At 41.3% G+C, this 25,007-nt stretch overlaps 1 protein-coding gene across 11 annotated transcripts in view; it reads left to right on the top strand.

Moving 5' to 3' along the window:
• Nucleotides 1-25,007, top strand: part of AIG1 (androgen induced 1) — a 255,378-nt gene that overhangs the window by 102,665 nt on the left and 127,706 nt on the right. The gene's annotated exons all lie outside the window — the stretch shown is intronic.

Raw genomic sequence — 25,007 nt, 5'->3', positions numbered from 1 at the left:
TAAATGTGAGACCTAAAACCATAAAAATCCTAGAAGAGAACACAGGCAGTAACCTCTTCGGCATTAGCCTTAGCAACTTTTTCTAAGTATGTCTCCTGAGGCAAGGGAAACAAAAGCAAAAATAAACTATTGAGATTTCATCAAATAAAAAGCTTCTGCACAGCAAAGGAAACAATAAAAAAAAAACCTAAAAGACAGCCTATGGAATGGGAGAAGATATTTGCAAATGACATATACAAGAAAGGGTTAGTATCCAAACTATATAAAGAATTTACAAAACTTAACACCTAAAAAACAAATAATCCAATAAAAGTGGGCAGAAGGCATGAACAGATATTTCTCCAAAGAAGACATCTGGATGGCCAACAGACACATGAAAAGATGTTCATCACTTACCATCAGGGAAATGCAAATCAAAACTAAATGCGATCTCACCTCACACCTGTCAGAATGGCTAAAAGTAACAGGGATGTGGTGACTAAGAAATACTCACGCATTGTTGGTGGGAATGCAAACTTGTGCAACCACTGTGGAAAACAGTATGGTGGTTTGTCAAAAAGTTAAAAATAGAACTACCCAATGACCCAGCAATCGCATTGCTAGGTATTTATTTAAAGAATACAAAAACTAATCCAATGGGATACATGCACACTTGTGTTTATAGCAGCATTATTTGCGATAGCCAGGGTATGAAAGCAGCCTAAGCGTCCATCAATTGATGAAGAGATCAAGAAGAAGCAGTATATGTATACAATGGAATATTATTCAGCCATAAAAAAAGAATGAAATCTTGCCATTCGCAACGACATGGAGGGATCTAGAGAGTATAATGCTAAGTAAAATAAGTCAGTCAGAGGAAGACAAATACCGTATGATTTCACTCGTGTGGAATTTAAGAAACAAAACAAACAAGCAAAGGAGAAAAAAAAGAGAGAGAGAGGCAAATCAAGAAGCCAAGTCTTAATTATAGAGAACAAACTGATGAATGCCAGAGGGGAAGTGGGTGGGGGATGGGTAAAATAGATGGGGATTAAAAGGACTGTGTTAAGTACTTGTGATGAGCACAGGGTGATGTATGGGAGTATTGCATCACTATATTGTATACCTGAAACAAATAAGACAGTATATTTTAACTAACTGGAATAAAAACTTAAAAATAAACCCATCTTTTTTTTTTTTTTTTTTTTTTTGCTTTGCTTTTCAATTTTAGGAAAGGGATTCATCTCCAGGCTAGCCCATGTTCACAGGCCATCTTTCTGTTGTTAACTGTGATGTGCTTTTTCATATGTGGCTTTCTCCAGAGTGCTCAGTAAAACATTTTGGAACCTCAGGCAGGCAATGTCTCCTTTCTGTGAGGTTTATACTATCACTTATTTGAAAACTCCATCTGTGGGATTTTTAGACATTTGTGGATGTCAGGATATCTATTCTCACTTGGCCAGGCCTCCCTGGACACTCCTGTTCCCTGTGTGGGGAGGGACCAAGCCAGGCTGGATGTGGTCACTCTCATGGCATGCCAGTGTTGCCGTGACTGAGTGTCTCTTGAATTGTTTGGTTAAACAGGGACTTCTGGTCTCTGCCAGAGCATAAACCCTGTCACAGCTGGATGAGGGGCAGTTGTCAGCTAAGACCCAGGACAGGTCTGGGCAGCTCCCCTCGCTCCTGGAGCCAGGTACCTCTATGCTCTGTGACTTCCTGTGTGGCCCACGGCCTGCATCAGGCAGAACCAGGACTCTCCATTTCTAGGCTAAGAGACAGCCAAGGATGCTTGAGCTGAATCGAATGCTGACGGTTCTTAGGGCATTTCTACCATAACATCGGAATTGAGCACATTGGCCGAATAAAGTTGAAATAATAAAAAAAAAAAAAAAAAAAAAAAAAAAGGCAGCTCATTTGCAGCTTCCAACACAGTTTTCTCTCCTTTTCGAAACACCATACTTTTTTGGTCTGATTCTTCATTTTCTCTTGATTTCCACTTACCCTGAGCATTTTAGTACAAGCTGCTGTGTCCTTTTGAGGAATAGCTAGAATACACATTATAGAAGAAATAGAAAAGAAATAGATATGACTTCTAGAGTGTCAATTCCTCAAAGCTCTCTTTGTGTCCTCCACATGACTTAGTATTGATTGATGGTTAGTTAACTTAGTTTACCGGTTCTGGTTACTTAATTTAATTAATTAATTAATTAATTTTGAGAAAGAGAGAGAGTTGGGGGAGAGACAGAGAGTGAGGGGGAGAGAGAGAAAATCCCAAGCAGACTCCACATCAGCAGCACAGAGCCCAATGCAGGGCTCGAACTCACGAACCATGAGATCATGACCTGAGCGGAAATCAAAAGTTGGATGCTTAACCGACTGAGCCATCGAGGCACCTCCATTCTGGTTATTTTAGAGAGGACAAAGAAGTTGATGGTTCTGGCTTTATATGTTAATTGCACCATAAGACTTACCACTTTTCTTTTCCTTAATAAGGATTTATCCTTGCATTTTCTTCTGTTTATCACTCCTAAATGGAATATAAAGGACCATGATCACAGCAGACATGCACCACACTCCTCTCTCTTGCTGTGCTAAGTACTTTTAGATATTGTCTACTTAATTCTCACAACTCTATTATCATTCCCATCTCACAGAAGTAGAAACTGAGGGTTAGAGAATTTAAGCAGTAAAGGGAAAAGCAAGGAAATAACGTTTCTCTTGGTAAGTGGGCAAGAAATGGCAGAACAAAGTAGGAGAAGAGAAAGAATTCCGTAAGAGAAATCAATTGCTTCAAGAATGACCAGTAACATGCAGAAGAGGACTGGGAAGAATCACCTTTGATTTATAAGGGAATTACGCTTCCTGCTCTGTTGACCAGGAGGGAGGAGTCATATGCTCGCTCTCTCTCTCCCTCTCTCTCTCTCTGCCAAAAATAAATAAACCTTAAAAAAGAAAGAAAGAACAGCCAGTCAAAGGAGAGACCATTAAAGTTCCAAGAAGGGGTGAAGAGGGAAAGAGCTCCAGGGACCACTTTTGGGGAGCTGAAATAGGAAGTTTAGAGCAGATGTGAGGATTTGGGGAAGAACTTCCATTCGTGCTGAGTGTAGGGACTCAAAAGACCTGGCTTACCTGGGAGTGGAGTCAAAGATGGGGCATAGCTAGAGCTGGAGTTAGAGAAGGAAGCAGGGGCTGAGATCTTGGAGAGCCCTACATACCGAAAACTAGTTTAGGCTTTATCTTTCGGAAACAATAAAGCATGGGAAAGGTTTGCATGAGGGAGAGGATCCGATTTACATAGTAGACAGGAAAAGGAAGGAAAGGCAGCCCAGGTGGAGGAACAGTATAAGCAGAGGCAGGAAACACCACCATATGTTTGACAAACTTGCATAAAGTGTGACCCCACTACAGAAGAGGTGCCTGGAGGCAGTGACACTTGGCCGTGACTCGGGGCCAAGCCAGAAGCTCTCGGTGCCCCGGCCAAGGAGACAGAAGGCGATACTGCTAGCTTTGGGGGGTTGTTGAAGGATTTTAAGCAGAGGTGAAGTGGGGTCAGAGCAGCATTTTAGAAGGCTTCCTGCCTTGGGGTTGAGGGGGAAGAAATGACAGGGACAGCCTGGGTTTAAGAGGGAGGAGAAGGCTGGGAATAGAGGCTTGGTCATTGCCCACCTTGCAGGGAGAAGACTGAGAAGGACGTCATGGGTGTGGGACACTAGCCCAGGGAAAAAGCAGGTGGAGGAGCCCAGAGGAAAGCACTTTGGGAAGAAGGAATGTACTGGGCCACACGTTGGTGCCATCACACAAGGACAGTGACTGGCACGGGTACCAAGGAGCAGCAAAGTGACTACAAGGCAACAAGCCATAGGGAAAGAAGAGCCTGCCTGAACAGCAAGAAGCACTAACAAAACTTCCTGAATGTGGCAGTTTTGAGGTGGAGGAAGATGGACCAGTTCATCTTTCCCTTGAGTCACAAACAAGGGTAGATTGAGTGTTGCAATTGAGGCGTAGGCAATTTTCCTTGTGAACCTCATTTTCTCCCAGGGACAGAGGCACTATTTTTGACATATGCCCTTAGCAGGGTCGGAAGCTTCCCCAGCTACACAAGAATGGCTTCTGGTGTTCTGCCACTTAATGTACTGTCACCTGGAATAAGTTTCCTATATTGATCTGAACGTTAATCTGTACATAATAAGGGCAGATCATAGGGGAATATGCAGAAAGATGGATTAAAAAAAGAAGTAACTTGTTTGTGCACTTAAAAAAATTTTTTTAATATTTATTTTTGAGAGAGAGACGCACAGAGTGTGAGCAGGGGAGGGGCAGAGAGAGAGGGAGCCACAGAATCTGAAGCAGGCTCCAGGCTCTGAGCTGTCAGCACAGAGCCTGGCGCAGGGCTCAAACCCACGAATCTCGAGATCATGACCTGAGCCGAAGTCAATCACTTAACCAACTGAGCCACCCAGCTGCCCCTGTGTACTTCTTGAAAGAGGAGGAAGACAACCTTTAAAATAATCCTTCCCATTCATGACTTCTGATTTGTCAGCACAACAAAAGCAAAACAAAAACAAAAAAAAACATGATTAATTGAAAGCCTGCATAATTTAGATTATGTCTTTGTTTAAAATGTCCTAAGAGGCACCAGCTGGCTCGGTCAATAGAGTGTGCGACTCATGATCTCAGGGTTGTGAGTTCAAGCCCCGTGTTGGGTGTAGAGATTACTTAAAAATAAAATCTTTAAAAAAGAAAATAGATAAAATGTTCTAAAATCTGATTGAGATATTTAGGAAGCTTTGGGAATTTCTGTAGACATGCATTAGAACCATTTGCTCTGGCGAAAATTCTACTTTAGAAAACAAATGAAATTGGACTTGACTTGGGGAACTAGTTCTCTGACCAGATATCATTCAAAGACACTGAACTGCGGGCTCCAGTCTGTGACCATCTTTCAAGATAAATGCATGCGGGAACCGGGGTGGGGGGGTGTTTCCAGAGGCTGCTGCGAAGTCGATATGATCATGAACCGAGTGCACGGTGACATCTTTGCAAGTGTGAGGGTACTAGATGAGACAGTGCTTCTCAGCTCCTTCTCGGAATTTCTCTAATCTTTCTGGCAATTAAAAAAAAAATGAGAAAGAAAAAAACTCTTGAGGTGTATAAAATGTTATTAAATTTGCAGCAGTTGTCATGGTTACCCTGAGAATTTTATTGCTTTATTAATGTGTAATTCCCTTTATTTCTGGAAATATCATTATAATGAAACACAATCGTCTGCAGCCTCTTTACAGGTTTTGCCCCGTGTCTCAGAGACTCTCACCAGGGCTGTGACAATGTGTGGTTTCTGGGCCACCTGTGTGCTGTTGGTCCAGCAACTAGGACACCATTGTTTAGGAAAAGACAACATGAAGTTAATGACTCTTGAGAATCCCTTAGAAGTTCAGATCCTTGCCTAATCAAAAGTGCTTTTTTTTTTTTTTTTCCTAGAGGAAAATGATCCAACGCTTGAGTCTTTTCCTAGCTAAAATAATTTGGGTTTTCTGCCATTAAAACATTTTTTTAAGTGATTGTTTCTACTTACTGACGTCGCTTTGGAGCATTCGGGAGATATGTGTCTGGTCAATTCTTTAAAAACTTATCTTCCCTAAATTCATTTCTTGTATCATACAAGGATTTTTGAGAGACATCGCTAATAGAGGTTTTGGCCCAGTGTTTCTAAGTCTACTCTCCCAGTACTCAAGTTGAAGCTAAATAAAATAGTTCAGTAAAGTCTTTCAGGATAACTGCTTTTGGCAGATGCTGCTAGCCGATCCCCACATTTCTTTCTCTCCTTCCTGGGTGCTCACCAGACCATATTTGCCAGCATCCCTCGCAGTTAGGTCTCAACATTAGACTTGTGGACAGTGGAATGTGAGTGGAAGTTATGAAATCACTTCCTGGCCTGGCCTGTAAACACCACCCACATAATCCTCCCATCCCATGTTTTCAGGCTGGTCGGTGACTCTGCCAGTCTGGACCCTTGGGTAACTGGATGGAGCAGAGCCTCATGCTCTAGGAACCTCTGTTGTCTGAGATGAGAGAGTAGTGTGCTCTATCGGCTAGTGTTACCCTCGCTAAGGCACCGCTTACCAACATCCTTTCTAAGCAGCCATATAATCCTTGGGAGAAGGTTTTCATTCGCCAGTGTTTTCTACGGTTTCTCTCACAACCTTTAAGAAGAGACCGGCATTATAAATCCCAGGGCTCCTACGCAGTGTCCAATAAATTTTGCTGGTTCCGACAAGTGCCGGACACCTGAACGGCTATGGCAGTAGTAGCTTATCAGAAAATATCATCAGACCCTTGTGACTTACATATACAGGGAACCAAAGGAAACGAAATTAACCTTTTCTGGATACTTCTTTGTGCCAAGTACTGTGTTTGCTCCTCTGATATACACAAACTTATTTATTCTCCCTAATTAATCTTCTAAGGAGCTCTGTTATTCCCATTTTACAGGTATTTGAAGTGTCGTGTGGTTCTAGTAACTTCTTCATAGCTAGGGGGTGGCAAGGGAGGATTCAAATAAGTTTGCCTGGAACCAAATCTAGCCAGTCTTTCTACTTTGCTGCTTGTCGTGGTATACAATCAGTTAACTAAGGTCAGTTGATTATCATGCTCCAAGACAGAATGATAGCTAGTAATAACTGGAAACATATGCAGAGAACATCTGACTGTGATGTAGGAAACAGAAACTCTCATTAGATTTTTAGAAAGCTTCCGTTCGATTTATAATACGGACATTGTTGAGTTTTACCTTCTAACGTAATTAAGATATCAGAACAGCTGTTGTAACAGAGACCAAAATAACAGTAGTTTAAAACTGGTGGTCTGCAGGTTGGCAGGCCAACTCTTCCTGATGAGGTCAACCAGGGCCCAAGCTCTTTCATTTGGTTGCTTCTGCATCCTCTAAGGTTGTTCATCATCTGTGTGGTGGCAGATGGCTTACCACACCACATCTGCATTTAAGCCATGACGAAGGGGGTGTAAGAGAGGAGACAGCACACATCTTTCCAGTGAAAGGCATGACCCAGAAATTCCACACAATCACTTTTGCTCAAAAAGTCGCATGGTCTTATGGCTATCTAACTGCAAGAGGGTCTAGGAAATAATCGTCTTTAGCCTTGTGCCGATACTGTATTCTTCTAGAGAAAGGAGACAAAAGATATGGGGGGACAAATAGACAGTAGCCTCTGTCACCCTTTCTTTTCCTTCTCATGTTTTCGTAAACATGAGAATGAAAAAGATCCAAAGCAGCAGTAGCTGAAGAGGAAAGGAAATGAATCAAGGAAACTAAGTAATTCAAAAATTGAGTATCTCCTTTTTCCTTAGCCTCTTCCAGCACATATGCTAAAAGAATCAAGAGTTAATGCCTACCACTAAATTGCCTTAAAATGGGCTATAAGTATTAAATTAAGCATTCTCTGAATAAAATGATTGCAACAAATTGAGGACATATGAACAAAAAACTAGATATTAAATCATATTAAGTAATTAGAATTCATTTCATTAGGTCTGACATGTGGTTAAATTATAAAACAAAACTTCATCTGGTAGAGATATTTGCTGAGGGGTATGTAAGTGAAATGATATGATGTCTGGAGTTTGCTTTAAAACACTCCAGGAAAAAAAAAAAATGGGACGGGGTTGATAAATAGACAAAATTAGATTGGGAAAATATTGTGAGTTTTTGTAACTGGCTAATAATTCGTGGGGGTTCATAATGCTATTCTTTCTACTTTTAGGTATATTTGAAATATTCCATACCATAATAAAAAGTTACATAAATACTTGTTCCAGGAAAGAAAAGCGATTTTTGGCAGTGCTCTGATGTTCATATGAACTCATTTCTGTCCTCCAGTTGAGTGCATTCTTAAGTTTCCAGCATATTATTTATTCGCATGCATACAACTGGAAATAACTCATTTCATCTAAAGAATTCATTAATTTACTTTTAAGCCAGTTCAACAAAACCTTGCTGAGTGCCTGTTGTATCTGGTGATGCAAGCAATGCAAAAATGAGTAAGATAAGGCCCCTGCTCATGAAGTTTAAAGTCTAATCAGGCAGATAAGACAATCAATCCCTCAAGGAAATCTAATTGAAGAGAGGTACACAAGAAGGCTTCACTGTCGGGAAGATCCCACCAAATTGGAAGGATCGGCAGAATTCTGTGGCTTTAAAGGATGGGTAGGTTTTTGACAGATGGAAGTGGTGAGGAAGGCGGTCTGGGCAGGCGACCACCAAGAGAAAGTCTCCAAGCCAGGGAATATGAGGCAGTTTCCTGATGACTGAAAAGGAAAATAGGGTTTTGAGAGTGAGTGTCTGGACGTTCCATGAAAGGAAATAGGGGAGCAAAGAGGACCTGGCGGAGAAAATGCCTGCTCTTTATAGGAACATGTTGTTTTTGAGACACTGCTGAGATGCCACATGAGATGCCCGTGTCCGGATGTGGTGTTGGAGCACAGAGACGTCAGTGTGGGTAGTCAGCTGCATAAATTCCTAGTTGAAGCATAGATAAGATGATGAATTCCCTGCTGAGGAGAATAGAGAAAACACTTTTTAAAGGCCGGTTTTATTAGAGTAGAGGATCACGACAACAACATCAGTGTGAAAATGGCAGGATGGTTTCAGGTGATGTTAAAGACGACATGAGTCCCTGATATGACAACATCCATCTCCCTGTCCCTGCCCGTCTACTGAATTCTCGGCACTCTGTACAATCACAGAGCTTCTTATCTCTGCTTTCTCTCTCCTCCTCCTTCAGCCTGAGCTTCTCCAGAATTGTCTATACAGATTGTCTCCACTGCCTGACCCTTCTTCACTCTGTAACTTACTCTGAATCAGAATCCTGCCTCACCCCTCCATTGAAACTGCTTTCAGTTCAACGTGAGAGTTTGCACTCACCTCCCATTGACCAAGTCCATGGCCACATTTGATTCCTCACTTTCCTCAACTCTCTGAGCAGTATTTTACCCAGCTAGCCACTTGTACTTCCTTGGCACTGTCTCTTCTTGGCCTCTGGTTTTCTCCTGGCTGTTGCTTCTCATTTTCTCCGCAGGCTCCTCCTCTCCTCAATGTTTACATATTGTGGTGTCTTGGGACCAATACTGGATTTTCTTTTCTTCCTACAATCTCTCCTGGAGGCATCTTTCCTGTTCTTTGCTTTCTCCTAACAAAAGTCAACGAAACTCCCATATTTATATCTCATTTGAGTTCTAGACCTGCCTAATGCCTCCACTCACATTTCTCCTACGTATTTTGTATGTAACACATCCAAAACTGAAATTTGGACTACTCCTACCTTCCTCCCTGTTCTCCATCTCAGTAAATGTCACAACCATCCACCTTGCTACTCCAGCCCATAAAGTGAATCATTTTATTTGCAAAAGGTCCACAGGACAATTCCACTAAGAAGCCCAAGCAAATACTGCTTCATTATGAAATGTCTTTTAGTCCTTAGACTGTTCCCTCAAGTAACTGAAGTGTGTTAGCCATAAAAATAAAGCTTTCCCACATAACTTCATTGCAATGGAGCAGTTTGATTTAGGCACCACTGCAAACCATAAATTTAAATATGTGGTTGACTTTAAGCTATATATTATAAAGGATTTTGTGAGTTGGTTATAGTCAGGACTAGCCCCAGAGGCTCCATAAGTAGAGGGGACCCCACACATCATTTGAGAGATGCGGATGCTGCTTTTCTCTCAATCTGAGTAGCAATCCATCGGCTGTGGACCTCTCCCCCACCCTCTGCTCTGCCTGGAGTGCTGAAAACCAGTAACCTTACTTCTCCTCTTTGGTGAGGAGCTGGGGACACTTTCCATCCCACTAGGTTTCAAGAGGATGTAATTAAGGAGGGTTTGCATTTTATCCATGTCTTGTGAGTCTAGGCTCTCCACGGACGGGCGTAATGATTTGGAGGAAGGAGAACATGCTTCTAGTTCCAGCTCAGGACTAACAAGTTAGTTGTAAATCTGACCAGTAGAGTTGTCTTTCCCTCTGTTCTTTACCTCTCTCCACATCCAACACAGGACAGTAACTAATGCTACTTAATTATCTACTTTGTGCCAGACGCCGCCTTAATGTTCTCCACGAATGAACTCTTGTGATCCTCATAACATCCTATGAGTTCATTGTTATTACTATCAGTATTTAACAGACGAGGGGCTGAGGTGTAGGAAGTTAGTAAATTGCTCTAGGACATCTAGGATTTAAATCTAGGTTACTCATTTCTGGCTTGTGCCCTCTTCACCACTCCATCATACCAAGTTGCATAGAAACTACCTCTGAATTACTTCCTCCCCTCACTCCTATTGTGCCACTCATGTAAGATGTATCATCGACTTAATTTAATTACAGCTTTCAGGAACAAAGCAAGCACTACCAAATCAAGTGTAGTTATAATGGGACTGACTTTTAAAATACTATGTTTTCTCCGTCTTGGTAATTTTTTTTTTTTTTTACCTCAGATCTCTGAGGTTTTTAGCTAAAGGGACAAACTAATTGCAGAAAGCAAAGAGGCAAATTTTTGGCTATTGACTGCTACACTTGGGCCACGTGACTCCAAACAGCTCATCTGGAGCCACGGTTGGTTTTTATTTTCTTCTGTTCTGTTTTGTTAATTACAAGACAGAATTTTTAAAAATATAAAACTTTAAAAACTGGCTTCAAAGTTTGCTTTGCCTATCAAGAGCCAAAGCCTGATAATTTAATATAATTGAAGAGAAGGAAGGGTGAGGTCTGAGATGCATCTTGTTCCCCAAGAGAGGACATTTTAGCTTCTGGTAGGAGAAGGATCTGCAGTCGAGATGCCAAAGTACCCTGAGAAGGTATGCCGTGCCCTGGCGCCTGGAGATGGGAAGGAACAGAAACCCCAGAACCGTTTGGGGAAATCCCAGAGGACCAGGATTTGAGTCCAGTCGTCACTCCGGTAGAAGCCACGCCTAATAGGGAAATCTTGTAGCAGCATGATGGTGGGTTGGAAAAGCAGCAATGACTGGTTGAGATATCCAGGGTACGTGGAAAACATCTTAAAATTGCCTGTGTCCCCAGAGGCTGCCCTGGGAGGGACGCCCAAAGGCCTTGGTGTCCTGCAGAAGGGACACCATCAGCATATGTGATGTGGATTCCATGTACTGGAGGCTGTGGAAACAGAAGCAACGTCAGCAGCAAAAGCAGTGTGGGTCCCCAGGAGGGTTAGCAGGATTTGGGGCTAACAGACTAGATGGCTTTTCCTGATGCCATGACACATACGGGCCTTCTTAGAATTTAGACGGTACCCCAGGAAAAAGAGAAGGAAGGGCAGAACCCTAATTTGATTGTTGGAGTTCTGAGTTTGACTATGAAATAACTGAACATGAATGAGTTTCCCCGAAAGTGGCTGGAGTTTTCGTAGCTGAGTCACTCAAGGTCACATAGCCAGAGAATACTGCAGCCAGTCTGACCTCACAGTCCATACTCTAAGCCACCATTTATGCTTTATCATTCTGTCTCCACTGTCTCCACATTTTCCTTAACTAAATAGAATGGCAGCTCAAGACTTAAGTTACATTACACTGTAGAAAGATAAAAAGCGACTGTAAGGTTCACCCTGTGACTTCACACATCCATTTTAAGATGCATCCAGATTTCAGTAACACTAAAATGTCTTCAGCTTGAATAAATGTCAGATACATTCTCTTCTCTCCAGGTCCACTGCCACCACCTAATCCATGTCCTACCTGGATGCTTTTAAGAGTCTCCATATTGGAGAGGTTAGGCTTTTTCTATAAAATTAGGAGCAAGAAAACTAGGACTGATGGATAGAAAATTTACAGAGACAGAATTCTGTGCAGAATCAGAGAGAACTTCCTCATAATCTCAGATATCCAAAGATAGAATGAGCATCCTTGGGTGGCACCAAGTGCTACATTCCTTGAGTTGTTAGAGCATCGTCAAGACGCCTACTACCAAGAAGGAACCTTATGGAGGGGAATTTAGGAGTGAACATATGGCTGGATGAGGCGGCCTTTCAGGTCCCTTCCAACATTGAAATCCTGCCATTTTAGAATGGAGATTGTGAACACCAGATTGCTGTGTGTTTAAAGAGTGGGAAATGAGGACACGGAAGCAGTGGTAGAGACTAGTCTTTTGAAGATGGTTACCATTGAGGAAAGCAGAGCTTTATTGTATTACATGGTGGGATTGAGGGAAGATTTTAACACTGGGAAGAACTGAGCAGATTTTGTAGGTAGAAGATGAAGAATTGATTTTTTTTTAAGGAAAAATTAAAAAAGAGGGAGTTCTGTTCCAGCATCGATTGCTGCATGACATCCTGCCCCAACACTTGGTGACATTCAAGAACAACAACTGTACCGTATCAGGATTTTGTAGATCTGGAATTGAGGCAGTGCTTAGCTGGGTGACTTTTCCACATGGTATCAACAGAGTGGTCTTTACTCTGTGAAGTGAAGTGCTCTACTGCTCAGTGGTCTTTAGCCAACATGTCTTGTGCCTCGATAAGGATGGCTGGACAGTAGTATTGAGCTGGAGCAGTTGACCAGAGCACCTGTTTTTGGCCTCGCCAATCTCTTCAGGTAGTCCAGCTTCTTATATGGCCACTCATAGCTCCCAAAGAAGTGTTCCAGGAAGTCTGGGCAAAATTGCAAGACTTCTTAAGGCCTAGCTTCAAAAACCCAGAGGGTCACTTCCCTCTGCATCCTATCAGTCAATCAAGTCCATAAGGCAAGGTCAGATTCAAGGGGAAGGGACCTTGATTCCATCTCTCAGTAAGAGGAACAACAAAGAATTTATAGCCATCTTTAATCTCCCATAGAAACAGTGGATGGAACAAGATTCTGAACAATGTGGGGAGTCCAAGTTGAGAGCAAGGGTGAAGGATTCCTTAGAATGGTGAAGAAACATGTCTGCCCTGGAGATAAGAACAAAGAAAAAGGGTTCCAGAGAGAGGAGATAGACTTTAAGGTGAAAACAAGAGAAAGCGGAAGGCATTATTTTTAGAGAGTTCAAGTAATCCAAGGCTGTCTAGTGGAAGGAGAACCTCACATAATGGAAATTAGGCTGCCCACCCACTGTCCATATATTTTACCTCTGAGTTGCTTCCTCATTCCGACAGTGTATCTTCACTGTCTTCATGCGAGGCATGCCTCACACAGACTTTAGTCCGAAGTCACTGCAAGATCTTTGGTTCAGAGTTTCAGTGCTTTTCATGTGCCCCGTGAACCAGTGTCCTAGTCTCCAGAGCCATGGGGCAGGTAGATTGGTCTCCCTGGAAAATGAGCTCAGTGTGACTTCATTCCTGGTCCACACTTAAAGGATTGAGCAGACCAGCCATGAACCCGAGCCTGCGTGGCAAAATGTGAAATCCGCTTGCTACAAATGATCCAGATAATCTCCTTCAAGCCTCTTGTGGATAAAAACACAGAGCCACATAAGGGTGACATTCTGGCAGGTATTCAAAGCTGTAGTGGTTGTGGCTTGGCTCCTGTTGTATGCACAGAGCTGTTGGATTGGCTTGATCGACGCAGGTCTCCCTGGATTACCCTTTTGATAAGTATCTTTAGAAGCTTACTAATTAACTTTAAAGGAATGTTTCTCTTTGGCACTATGTCTCATTCTTTTTGCATTATCTATTCCGGTGATAAATGATGGATGCATAAATACCTTACCTTTGCTCAATCAGTGTTTTCTGTTGTTGATGTAAAGTGTACAAATTGGATTTATTTCAGGATGGCTGAACTTGGAATGTGACGTTTTGCCAAGTCAGAATCTCACTTGCCCAGACAACACACATGTGGATTTTGTAGTTGTCTTCTTTTTAAAATAGTATATGTCTGTGGTGCCATTGATTAATGTAATGTTGCATTAATGTGCTGTTATAACACCCCAGGGCATGCGTGCATTCTTCTGCCAGCAGCAAAAAAATTCCCCAAACTAAAGTTTTTAATAAACTACAGATTCCAGGGCAAAAAAAGAGAAAAAAAAAAAAAAAAACCATCAACCATGAGAATTTATGGATAGCGAAAGTACTTGAAGAATCAACTTTTGATAAGCTTGCCAATGGAAATACACTGTAATTGTTCTATAATTTCATTCCTGTAAATCATTAGTCATTGTCTATATCTATTCATCTATTGAATCTTTTCAATGACCCAGATATCTGACTGTGTTGTGCCACAACGTTGCCTTTTATTTTTGTTTCTTAACAGTCCAGTGTTGATTCAGTCGGATTGTCAGATCCAGACTTCAGGGAAAGCTGACATAGACACATATGTGACATGGCTCAAGCTGCAAAAATTAAAATTGAATTCTTCACCATCCATTGTAAATAGAACTTTCTTCAGCACGGCGCTGATGTAAGTCTGGCACAGGGTCATTCTGGACCTATTTTAAGTAACAACTATTTTTTTCCCTTTCTCAAGGTAGTTTTCAATCTTTAACTGTCATATTTTCCCTCTTACAAAAATCTGGAATCCTATTTTGCTAAATCAATTAGCTGAGGTAAAATTTAATGGAATAAAAACAATCTTGATAGAATATATCCAACTTTGTAAATGAAGACGGGACTTCAGCCTGCTATCAGAGGGCATGAATCCTGTTCTCCTCTTCCCCAGTTTCCAGGGGAATTGTTGTTGGCAAATATCTATTTGATAAGAGCAACCCAGGCAAGTTTTTGCTTTTTAAGTGTAAACTTCTCTTAGCCTTACAGTGGATTTAAAATATAGAAAGTGACATTTCTCTTTATAACCCCCTAAAACTTTTAAGATCCAGAAGAAAGCAAAAGATGTAAAGACAAAAAATAAATAAAAACACAGTGCTCCTTAATGGGAAGAAAATTTTTCTATAATCCAGTTTTAGGAATCAACATTTTGATGTAAGTAATTTATAGTTATAGTCGTAAGATCACTACATTCAAGCATGCAGAAAACCATTCCATTGTCTTTGCTAATAGAGGCCAATTTAAAGGAGCTGGACCTGATCTTAGTAAGATGCCTTCAAATCCAACTGGTGTTGATGTTCACAGTTGAAATAAAGAAGAGGGTATTTCTTTTAGATTTCAATACTTTTAGATTTGGACATTTTTTCGTGGATTCTGCAAAATAAATATCAATTAAGATGAATAATTAACGAATTAAGGGATAGTATCTCTGTAGTAGGTGGTTATCTGCGTTAAAAAGTTCTGTGCTGGGGCACCTGGGTGGCTCAGTCAGTTGAGCGTCAGACTCTTGATTTCAGCTCGGGTCATGATCTCCCAGTTCATGAGATCGAGCCCCATGTCGGGCTCTACCCTGGCAGCATGGGGCCTGCTTTGGATTCTCTCTCTCCCTTTCTCTCTCTCTCTCTCTCTCTGTGCTCCCCCCACTCATGCACACACACACGCACACTCTCTCTCAGAAAATAAATAAATAAACTTTAAAAACTGTATGCTAAAGGGACAAGGCGCATGAGGTCATAAGCACCATAAACTCAGGAGGTGTGAGGGTGAGCACCCTGTACCCCATAAGGGTAATACGAAGGGGCGTGTGGTGGAACAAGTTGGGGAAGCTGTCACTCCCTCCCAGACATCATCTCTTTTGCGAATGCAGATTTTTTTTTTCTTTTTTGACCAAGTTGTAATGACCTAAGACTTAGATTCCATCCCATGACTGCCCTTGCCCTAAAACTGCCAGATAGCATACCTCCCATGTCCCAATTATGCAGTCCTCTTGTGTTTTTCTGGTGTTTGTATTCCCATAGTTGCAAATAAAAAGTATATTTTTAGTTTTAGAATTTTCCTTTCCATTAAAAAAAAAAATCCCTGAAGATTTGTGGCACCAGTGTTATTTCTGTTAATGTCATTGCTTCCATAGCAGCAAGCTGAGACTTTGTAAGAAACTATGTTTACAAAAAAGCAATTATCTAAGTGAACATTATAGCTACATGTAGCAAAGTTTCAATTTAGATTTCCTGTAACCATTACAACACACACACACACACACACACACACACGCACACACGCACACACAAGCACTTCCAATCTGTGTTATAAACACAGGGTAATTGGCCAAGGAGCTGTCGGTAAAGCTGAGGTGTGACCAGTTTTTTGGACTTCTCCAGCAGAATAAAAACTCACACAGTTCACCTTCTGAGCCGTAGAAGGTAGGATCTTCCCTCCTCTCAAATCCCAAAGGGAGCAGAGCATACAATCAATGAGATCGTGCTGTTATTCAGTCCTTAGGATGGGTTTCATGAAAAAATAGAGAGGAAACAGAAAATAAATTTCCAGTTTTTCACAGCTCCTTTTGCTAAGCATAAATGTAACGTTTTTATTTTACCCAGAAGATTCTTCCCTCTTGGAACTGCAGTTGGTAGAGGCATGTCTTTAATTTAAGATATTTCAGATTTGCTTTAACCATCTAGGTCAGAGATTTCAGTGGCCGTTCTATAAAGAAATCAAAATGCCTGTGCGAATGGTAATTTCTAATTAGATCTAAGTCGGTGTAGTGTGAGATGAGAATGACATCTGGAGAAAGCATGCTGAGGAAGACACTGCCCAGCTTTTTACCTTCATGTGAGTAGGGCTGACCTTCTCAAGTGCTCAAATGTGGCTTGGCATTAGCAATCTTCTCTGCAAATCGAATTCCCAAACCTTTCTGGTGGGCCTGGCCTGTGTTGGGTTGTGCGGGTAAAAGCTAGCTAGGAAATAAAATTAATATTTTTCTGCAGCCTTTTCAAGCAACACCCTTCATGAAGACAATCAAATTCGGGAACTTTTGGCCACAGAACTTTGTAGCCATTGTGCAGAAGTACAAGCAAAATCAGAGCTGTGGGTCACTTCCCCCCTTCATGCTGAGAGCTCTCAGTTGCATGGAGAACACAGTCATGAATCCAGAGTAAAAAAATGGATACAGACAGAAGAAGCAAAGCGACACATAAGCAGCCAACTGTGTTATATAATCGGGGGGTCGGAAGGGCCAGTGATGCAAGGTCTTGTTAGACTGTCAAGGCTTAATTCTTAGGAGACGTTTTGAGGAACAGAAGGCTGTAATTTAGTGAGGAGGAAGAACAGTGTGCTTCGGTTGCATCCAGCAAAATAGTGGCATCATAAACCCGAGCAACACTGCAGAAATTAAAAATTAAACTCTCCATATTCATACTGCATGAAAGCCCCATAAAACTCTGATCTCTCATTCACCAATCAAAAAACCTTCTCAACCATTTCAGATATTTCCCCCAGCTATTCTGAAATTCAGTTTCTTTATTTTAGGGTCTTAAAACAAACATATAAAACAACAACAACAAAAAACCCCTCCATTTTATAATTCAAGAAAACTGCTGCGGCCAACAGAAATCAAGGTGGTGGAGCCCTCAGGAAGCCATGGGCAGAGGCACTGCTAAGGAGGAGGGACGGTCACCCCCGTGGTCCTGCGCTAGTGATCCAGCCAAAGCCAGTCCCAAAGGAGAAGCCAGTGAAATGCAGGGAGCTTCTCCTCCAGGGCCTCATGTGGCATGGGCCCTGAGCCTCTCCCTGCATTGAGATAACTTTGTGTTTACCTGGAAGGTTGGCTGAAACCACTCCACCCACCCCTCACTGATTCTTCAGTAAAGAAAACACAGCTCTTGCTGTAATGATTTAATAAGAAGTAAATGTTATAATTCTGAAGTGTTTCCTAAATATTGAATTTATTAAACATCTATGTAGGTAGCGAACAGGATGCTAAAATTATAGTACCTCTTAGATCATTGTGGTAGACAGGCAGATGGCTCCCAGAGAAGTCTACACCCTAATCCCTGAAACTGATGAATATGTTATGTTACACAGCGGAGGGGCGGAGTTAAGAATGTAGCTGGACTGCACATTGAGAATCCGCTGATCTTCAGGTAAGGAGATTATCCAGGTGTATCCATTTAGACCCAGTGTGATCACAAGGTCCTTTAAATGTGGAAGAGGGAGGCAGAAGAGTCAATGTCAGAGCGATGAGATATAAGGAACGCTCCATAGGGAGTGCGCCTGGGTGGCTCGGTCTGTTAAGTGTCCAGCTCTTGATTTTGGCTCAGGACATGATCTCACCATTTGTAGGTTTGAGCCCCGCGTCAGGCTGTGTGCTGACAGTGCAGAGCCTTCTTGGGATCTGTCTCTCTCCCTCTTTCTCTGCCCCTCCCCTGCTCACACTTTCTATATCAAAATAAATAAAGAAACTTGAAAAAAAAAAGAAAAGAAAAGAAAGACTCAACAGGTCACTGCTGGCTGTGAAGATGGAGGAAAGGGCCATGAGCCAGGGAATACAGCTTCTGTAGATTCTGGAAAAGGCAAGAAAATATATTCTTCTTTAGAGTATTAGGAAGGACTGTAGACCTGACAACATCATGATTTTAGCCCAGTGAGGCCCATGGCAGACACCTGATCTCCAGAAACTGTTCAAGGAATTTGTGTTGTTTTAAGCTACCATGTTTGTGGTAGTTTGTTATAGCAAGGACCCACAAACATATGGCCAACTAATCTTTGACAAATCAGGAAAGAATATCCAATGGAATAAAGGCAGTTTCTTCAGCAGATGGGGTTGGGAAAACTGGACAGCCACATGCTGAAAAATGAACCTGGACCACTTTCCTAGACCATACACAAAAATAAACTCAAAATGGGTGAAAGACCTAAACTTAAGACAGGAAGCCATCAAAATCCTCAGAGAAAGCAGGCAAAAATCTCTTTGATCTTGGCCACAGCAACTTCTTACTCAACATGTCTCTAGAGGCAAGGGAAACAAAAACAAAAATGAACTACTGGGACCTCATCAAAATAAAAAGCTCCTGCACAGCAAAGGAAACAATCAGCAAAACTAAAAGGCAACCGATGGAATGGGAGAAGATATTTGCAAATGACATATCTGATAAAGGGATAATATCCAAAATCTATAAAGAACTTACCAAACTCAACACCCAAGACAAATAATCCAGTGACGAAATGGGCAAAAGACATGAATAGACACTTTTCCAAAGAAGACATCCAGATGGCTCCAACGAACATGTGAAAAAATTCTCAACATCCCTCATCATCGGGGAAATACAAATCAAACCCATAATGAGACACCACCTTACACCTGTCGAAATCGCTAACGTTAACAACTCGGGCAACAACAGATGTTGACAAGGATGCAGAGAAAGAGGATCTCTTTTGCCTTGCTGGTGGGAATGCCAACTGGTGCAGCCACTCTGGAAAACAGTATGAAGGTTCCTCAAAAAAATTAAAAATAGAACTACCCTGTGACCCAGCAATTGCACTGCTAGTTATTTATCCAAAGGATATAGGTGTGCTGTTTCGAAGGGGCACATGCACCCCAATGTTTATAGCAGCACTATAGCCAAAGTATGGAAAGAGCCCAAATGTCCATCAATGGATGAATGGATAAAGAAGATATCTATATCTATATCTATATCTATATCTATATCTATATCTACACAATGCAGTATTACTCGGCAATTAAAGAATGAAATCTTGCCATTTGCAACAACATGGTTAGAACTAGAGTGTATTATACTAAGCAAAATTAGTCAGAGAAAGACAAATATCACATAACTTCATTCATATGTGGACTTTAAGATACAAAACAGATTAACATAAAGGAAGGGAAGCAAAAATATTAAAACAAGGAGGGGGACAAAACATAAGAGACTCTTAAATACAGAGAACAAACTGAGGGTTGCTGGAGGGGTGTTGGGTGGGGGGATGAGCTAAATGGGAGAGGGGCATCCAGGAGGACACTTGTTGGTATGAGCACTGGGTGTTATACATAGGGGATGAATCACTGGATTCTACTCCTGAAATCATTATTGCCCTATATGCTGACTAACTTGGATATAAATTAAAAAGAAAAAGAAGGAAGGAAGGAAGGAAGGAAGGAAGGAAGGAAGGGAGGGAGGAAGGGAGGGAAGGAGGGAGGAAGGGAGGTTAAAAAAAAAACAATGGTGTGATTTCCTTCACATGGTGTCAGAAATTACCTTGTTCATTTGCTTCATTTTCTTATGGTCTCCCTTTGAACTCAAGAATACCTGCTCTGGGCCGGTGTGTGTGTGTGTGTGGGGGGGGGGTACCCTGCCTGTGTGTTCACTGCTCATCCTGGAAGTTGGGAGCAGAGTTTGAAATACACTGGTGCTCACTAATTACTTCTTGAATGCCAAGTGAATAATTGTGTGCATAAGTAAATGATTAGAAATCAATCTTCTCTCTGGAGCTTCTGCAAGATATATACATAGAAAATCACCAAGGGGAGGTGGAGGGCAGTAAAGGATCAGAGACCCACAGGGAGAGTAGATCTAACGAGTACAGTAAAGTTTCAGAATGTATCAGTTACAGAACAATTAAGATTTAAACCCTCTGTGTCTTTGAAAGAGCCTAGGAAGCAGAAGAATGTAAGACTGCAGAAAGAAGTTAACTTTGATACAGGAAGAATAGTGGGTGTTCAACCACAGAAAACTGTTAAATGCCTTTTTTAGATTGACTTACCATAGTGCTTTAAATCAGTTTTTATCGGAAGACAATAAAAAAATGAAATTAACCTATAGCAAAAAATATAGTGAGAAACTGGACTTAGCAGAGAAACTGGGTAGAGCATCAATTGTGAAGCAAAATCAATATGGAAAAAATGTGTATCCTGCTAAGGCTTTCACTGTGCCTGTAAATATTAACAGGCAGCTTTCCACATTTGTTACATCACAAAGAAGGGGAAGATTACATTTAGAAACTCCCACAAAGTAAAAGCCAGGTGTTTTATGTGTTTCTCTTTGCTCATTTTCTGCATTGCTGGTTTGCAGGCAGATGTTTAACCCTATCTTTGCTTTTTGACGCTTCACTCATCATCAAATGTTCCTTAAGCACTCTGCACATAATAACTTGTTTAATTCTACCTATGAAGCAGGTGCCATATACACCATTTTTATAGATGAGGAAACTGAGCCTTTGCAAAAGTTATGGTGACTGCCTGAGGTTGCACCGTGACTTAGTGGTAGAGTGCGAAGTTAAGCCCAGGCAGTTTGTGGACACCACAAAGTGTCCACTCTCTTAGCTGCCCCCCACGCCCTGCATACACCAGATGCTGGGTTGGGTCCTAGGATAGATTGGACCCAGTTCCTGGCCTCATGAGGCTCACACTCTTGTAGGAGAGCCATACTGGAAATGAGAATGGCACAAATGTCTATGGTGACTGGTGCCATGAAGGAGACACACAGCATAGGATTCTGAGAAAGTGAATAAATACCAGGGTGGGACTAATTCAGTTCTGGGAACCAGAGGCCAGTCACGTTGCAGGTCTCCTACTTTTGTTCTGTGCCAAGAGCAAAAGAATACTTATATGTGAAAATGTGTATCCGTATAAATGCCTCATATGCAAACATTAGGTGAGGGGAGGTTGATGAGATGTCATCTGAATGAGTTTTTAAAATTGCAACAGTAAGTTAATTTCTGCAGTTTTTTTTTTTTTCTTTCTTATAGTATGACACCTGGTCTGATTATCCTTTATCTCAGTCCGGCATTTCTCATCCTCAGCAGTATGGAATATTTGGGCCAGATAATTCTTTGTTGTGGGGGAGGGGAGTGCGTTGTAGAATGTTTAGCAACATTGCTGGCCTCCTCCCACTAGTAATAACCCTTCCCCACCCCAAAGTGTGACAACCAAAAATGCCTCCAGGAATTGCTGGATGTCCCTTGGAGAGCAAAATCAGCCTGGGTTGAGAAGCAGTGGTAAGCCACCAATAATTCAAATTCCACCTATGTCTGAAGTCCAGTTACCTTGCCTAATGCTTCCAACCCATTCATGTCTCCACCTTTTCTTCTTGGCAACATGAAGTCTTTGAAGCTCAGCAGTTATATTTCTTAATTCAGACACACACATACAACACACACACACACACAACACACAACACACACACACACCCATCTGAGGCTGGCTACCTTAGGATGGGAAGGAACATGTACAGGAAGGAAGAAAATCAGCCCTTAGCTCCCCACTGCTCTGCACAGGGTTCGATTTGAGTTTTGTACCTCACTCTGCTGCATAGGAAGAAAAGAAAGGTCAGGGTGGAAAGAACCATCTAGCACTATAGATTGGCTGAGGGCATGAAAATAAACAATTCTGAAAGATGGCAATCCTGAGCAAAGGACCTACCAGATTATGACGTTTGATCTTCTGGGGAAAATGTCTCATTACTTTATAGTTACACCTATCCAAGCCTTAAGACTGAGTCATGAAATGTAAATGTGGTACCATATGGTGTTGCACTCCTGAGGAAAGAAGGTAAGATGTATGAGTGTAGGAGAGCTTTGAGTGGCTGTGCCTGAGACGAGAGGTCCCTTGAGGTTAGTTCCCATTCAGACCAAAACTTAGAAGGTCCCAAAGGTGAGGTACGAGCATGAAGAACAGTCAAACAATAGAAATTAAAGTGAATTTTAAAGGCTTGCATGGCCAGCATCTGTTCTCGTAAGACAGCAACTCAACAAAACAGAAAGACTTTCTGCTTTTAAACCAAGAAAGGCAGACTTAATCTGTAAAGCCTGTGCTTTGCGTGGGAGATGTGATGGAGGGGAAAAAATGGAACCACGAAGCAGCCATCTCTGGATCAACTTCTTAAAAAGCATCGTGATCCTAAGTCTTAACAAATGTCAAAATGAAGCCTTAAATAGCCCCACTGAATTCTACATCCCTGAAGTTGTTCCTAGAGCTTTTTGATTTTTTGCAGTAAAATTATAGAAAAGGTAGATTTTTTAATGTGCTAAATATTCTTACAGTACCATTTTAAATGTAATTATGTATGTTTAGTTATATTGTTGCTGCATTTTATTAATTAATCCAGAAACAATTATTGTGGGCTATCGAATGCCCGGTTAGTGTGCATTTGTAGAGATACAAATACATACTCTGTTGCTGACTTCAAGGATCTTATTACCTAGTGGAGAAAAAAAAGATGAGGAAACTATCACAATGCAGGCTTTCAAATGTTTTGACAGAGTATAGGATGGCATAATAAATAAGGGGCAGCCTCCCGCTCAAACATGGAGGTCATGAGAAGAGAGCAAGTATCTGGAAAGTTCTTTCTGAGAAGACAAAAATCTGTGTGAGCAATTAAAAAAATAAAAATATTACTTAATTTAGTCGATTTGAGACTTTAAACAAGTCTATTTTGAATAAGTCTATTCTTATTACTCCTCTCATAAATGATGAAACATGGACTATAATCAAATAGAAAGTTGGAATTATAGAGAAACATAGATCTTTCGTGAGTGTTTGAATAATTGCCACAGCACTGAACAAAAGAATAATAAAATATATGGTTGATTTTTCCTATTAAGAGTATTTGCCAAAGCCTAATAAAATTCTCTTGATATCTTGCTTCATAAAGTGACTGAAGGGAAATGCCTCTGTGTTTTCCTACATTTAAAGCCACTAAGATATGTTACTGCCAAGATATGCAAATAGTGCTGCCTGGACTGGATGTAGGGGTGACAGGTTGAGTCTGGAATGCTTGTTGCTCTCAACATGCAGTTTTAAAGAGCACTGGACTTGGGATCAGAAAACCTTAACGCAAACCCTACTCTACCGTTTAGTCAGCTGTGAGATTTTAGGCAAGCCGCCTCACCTTTCTCAGCCTCACTTACCTCCTGTGTAAGATGGGGCTCCACAGAATGACTGCAAAGATTAAATGAAATACAGGAAAGCCATGGGGGAGGGGAAGAAAAAAAGAGGTTAGAGTGGGAGAGAGCCAAAGCATAAGAGACTCTTAAAGACTGAGAACAAACTGAGGGTTGATTGGGGGGGGGGGGGGTGGGAGGGAGGGGAGGGTGGGTGATGGGTACTGAGGAGGGCACCTTTTGGGATGAGCACTGGGTGTTGTATGGAAACCAATTTGACAATAAACTTCATATATTGAAAAAAATAATAAAAATTTAAAAAAATAAATTAAAAAAATAAAAAATAAAGTAAACGCTATGCCCGACATGGGGCTTGAACTCATAAAAAAAAAAGAAGAAAAAGAAAAGAAATACAGGAAAGCCTTGTTTTGCGAGCATAATTCGTTCCTAAAACACGCTCGTAATCCAAAGCACTTGCATATCAAAGTGAATTTCCCCATAAGTAATAATGGAAACTCAGATGATTCATTCCACAACCCAAAAATATTCATATAAAAATGATTAAGATACTGTAATATGACACAAAATAATAAAATACAAAATATAAAGAAAAACAAATTCACCTGCACCTACCTTTGAAAACCTTCGTGGCTGGTGTGAGGGAGACAAGAGAGAGGGGGGTTATTGTGTAGGACGACTTTCACTATCACTAATGGAATCACTGCTATCTATTGGCTTAATGGAATCCTTTTCGTGCAAATTTAACAAGGAACCTATCCAATGACACTTGTTTTTGCCTCCTTTTGAGGATTTTGCAGGAATGTGACATTGCATTGATGATCACCCACAATCCCGGAGCGAGAGAGAGAGAGAGACAGAGAGACAGAGAGACAGAAACCATTGGCTCAGTTGTGATCATGTGACATTCAGTGTCATGTAATACTCATATTGGAAGACATTGCTCATTTATCAAGTTAAAATTTATTAGAAATGTTTGGTCCTCTTGCAGAACACTCCCAGAAGAAGTAACTCACAATCCAAGGTTTTACTGTATAGGTTAATTTTATCCATTATATACCCTTACTAAGTAGCCATTGGCTGAATGGATATTCTCTAACAACAATACAAGATCATACTTTAACTTAAACATAATTGCAAACTATGTGACAAGGAGTAAATGGAAGGCTCCTGCTGTCTTCCTACTTCCTGACCCACCCCAGTCTGTCCTCACTATGACCAGAATGATCTTTATGAAACACAGATTGATCGTGTCCCTCTCCTAAGTGGTATCCTTCAGTGCCTACTCATCACTGTCCAGAGGAAACTCAGTGCCTTTTATGCAGAGGTCCCTTCCGTTCTGGGGGTGATCTGTGCCCACCTCTCCAGATAATCTCCTGTGCC

Source organism: Lynx rufus, unplaced genomic scaffold (assembly GCF_022079265.1).
Source record: "Lynx rufus isolate CCGP_SWC_20201006 ecotype Redwood Valley unplaced genomic scaffold, mLynRuf1.p SCAF_6, whole genome shotgun sequence".
Taxonomy (NCBI): domain Eukaryota; kingdom Metazoa; phylum Chordata; class Mammalia; order Carnivora; family Felidae; genus Lynx; species Lynx rufus.
This window is presented reverse-complemented; position numbering and strand designations above follow the sequence as displayed.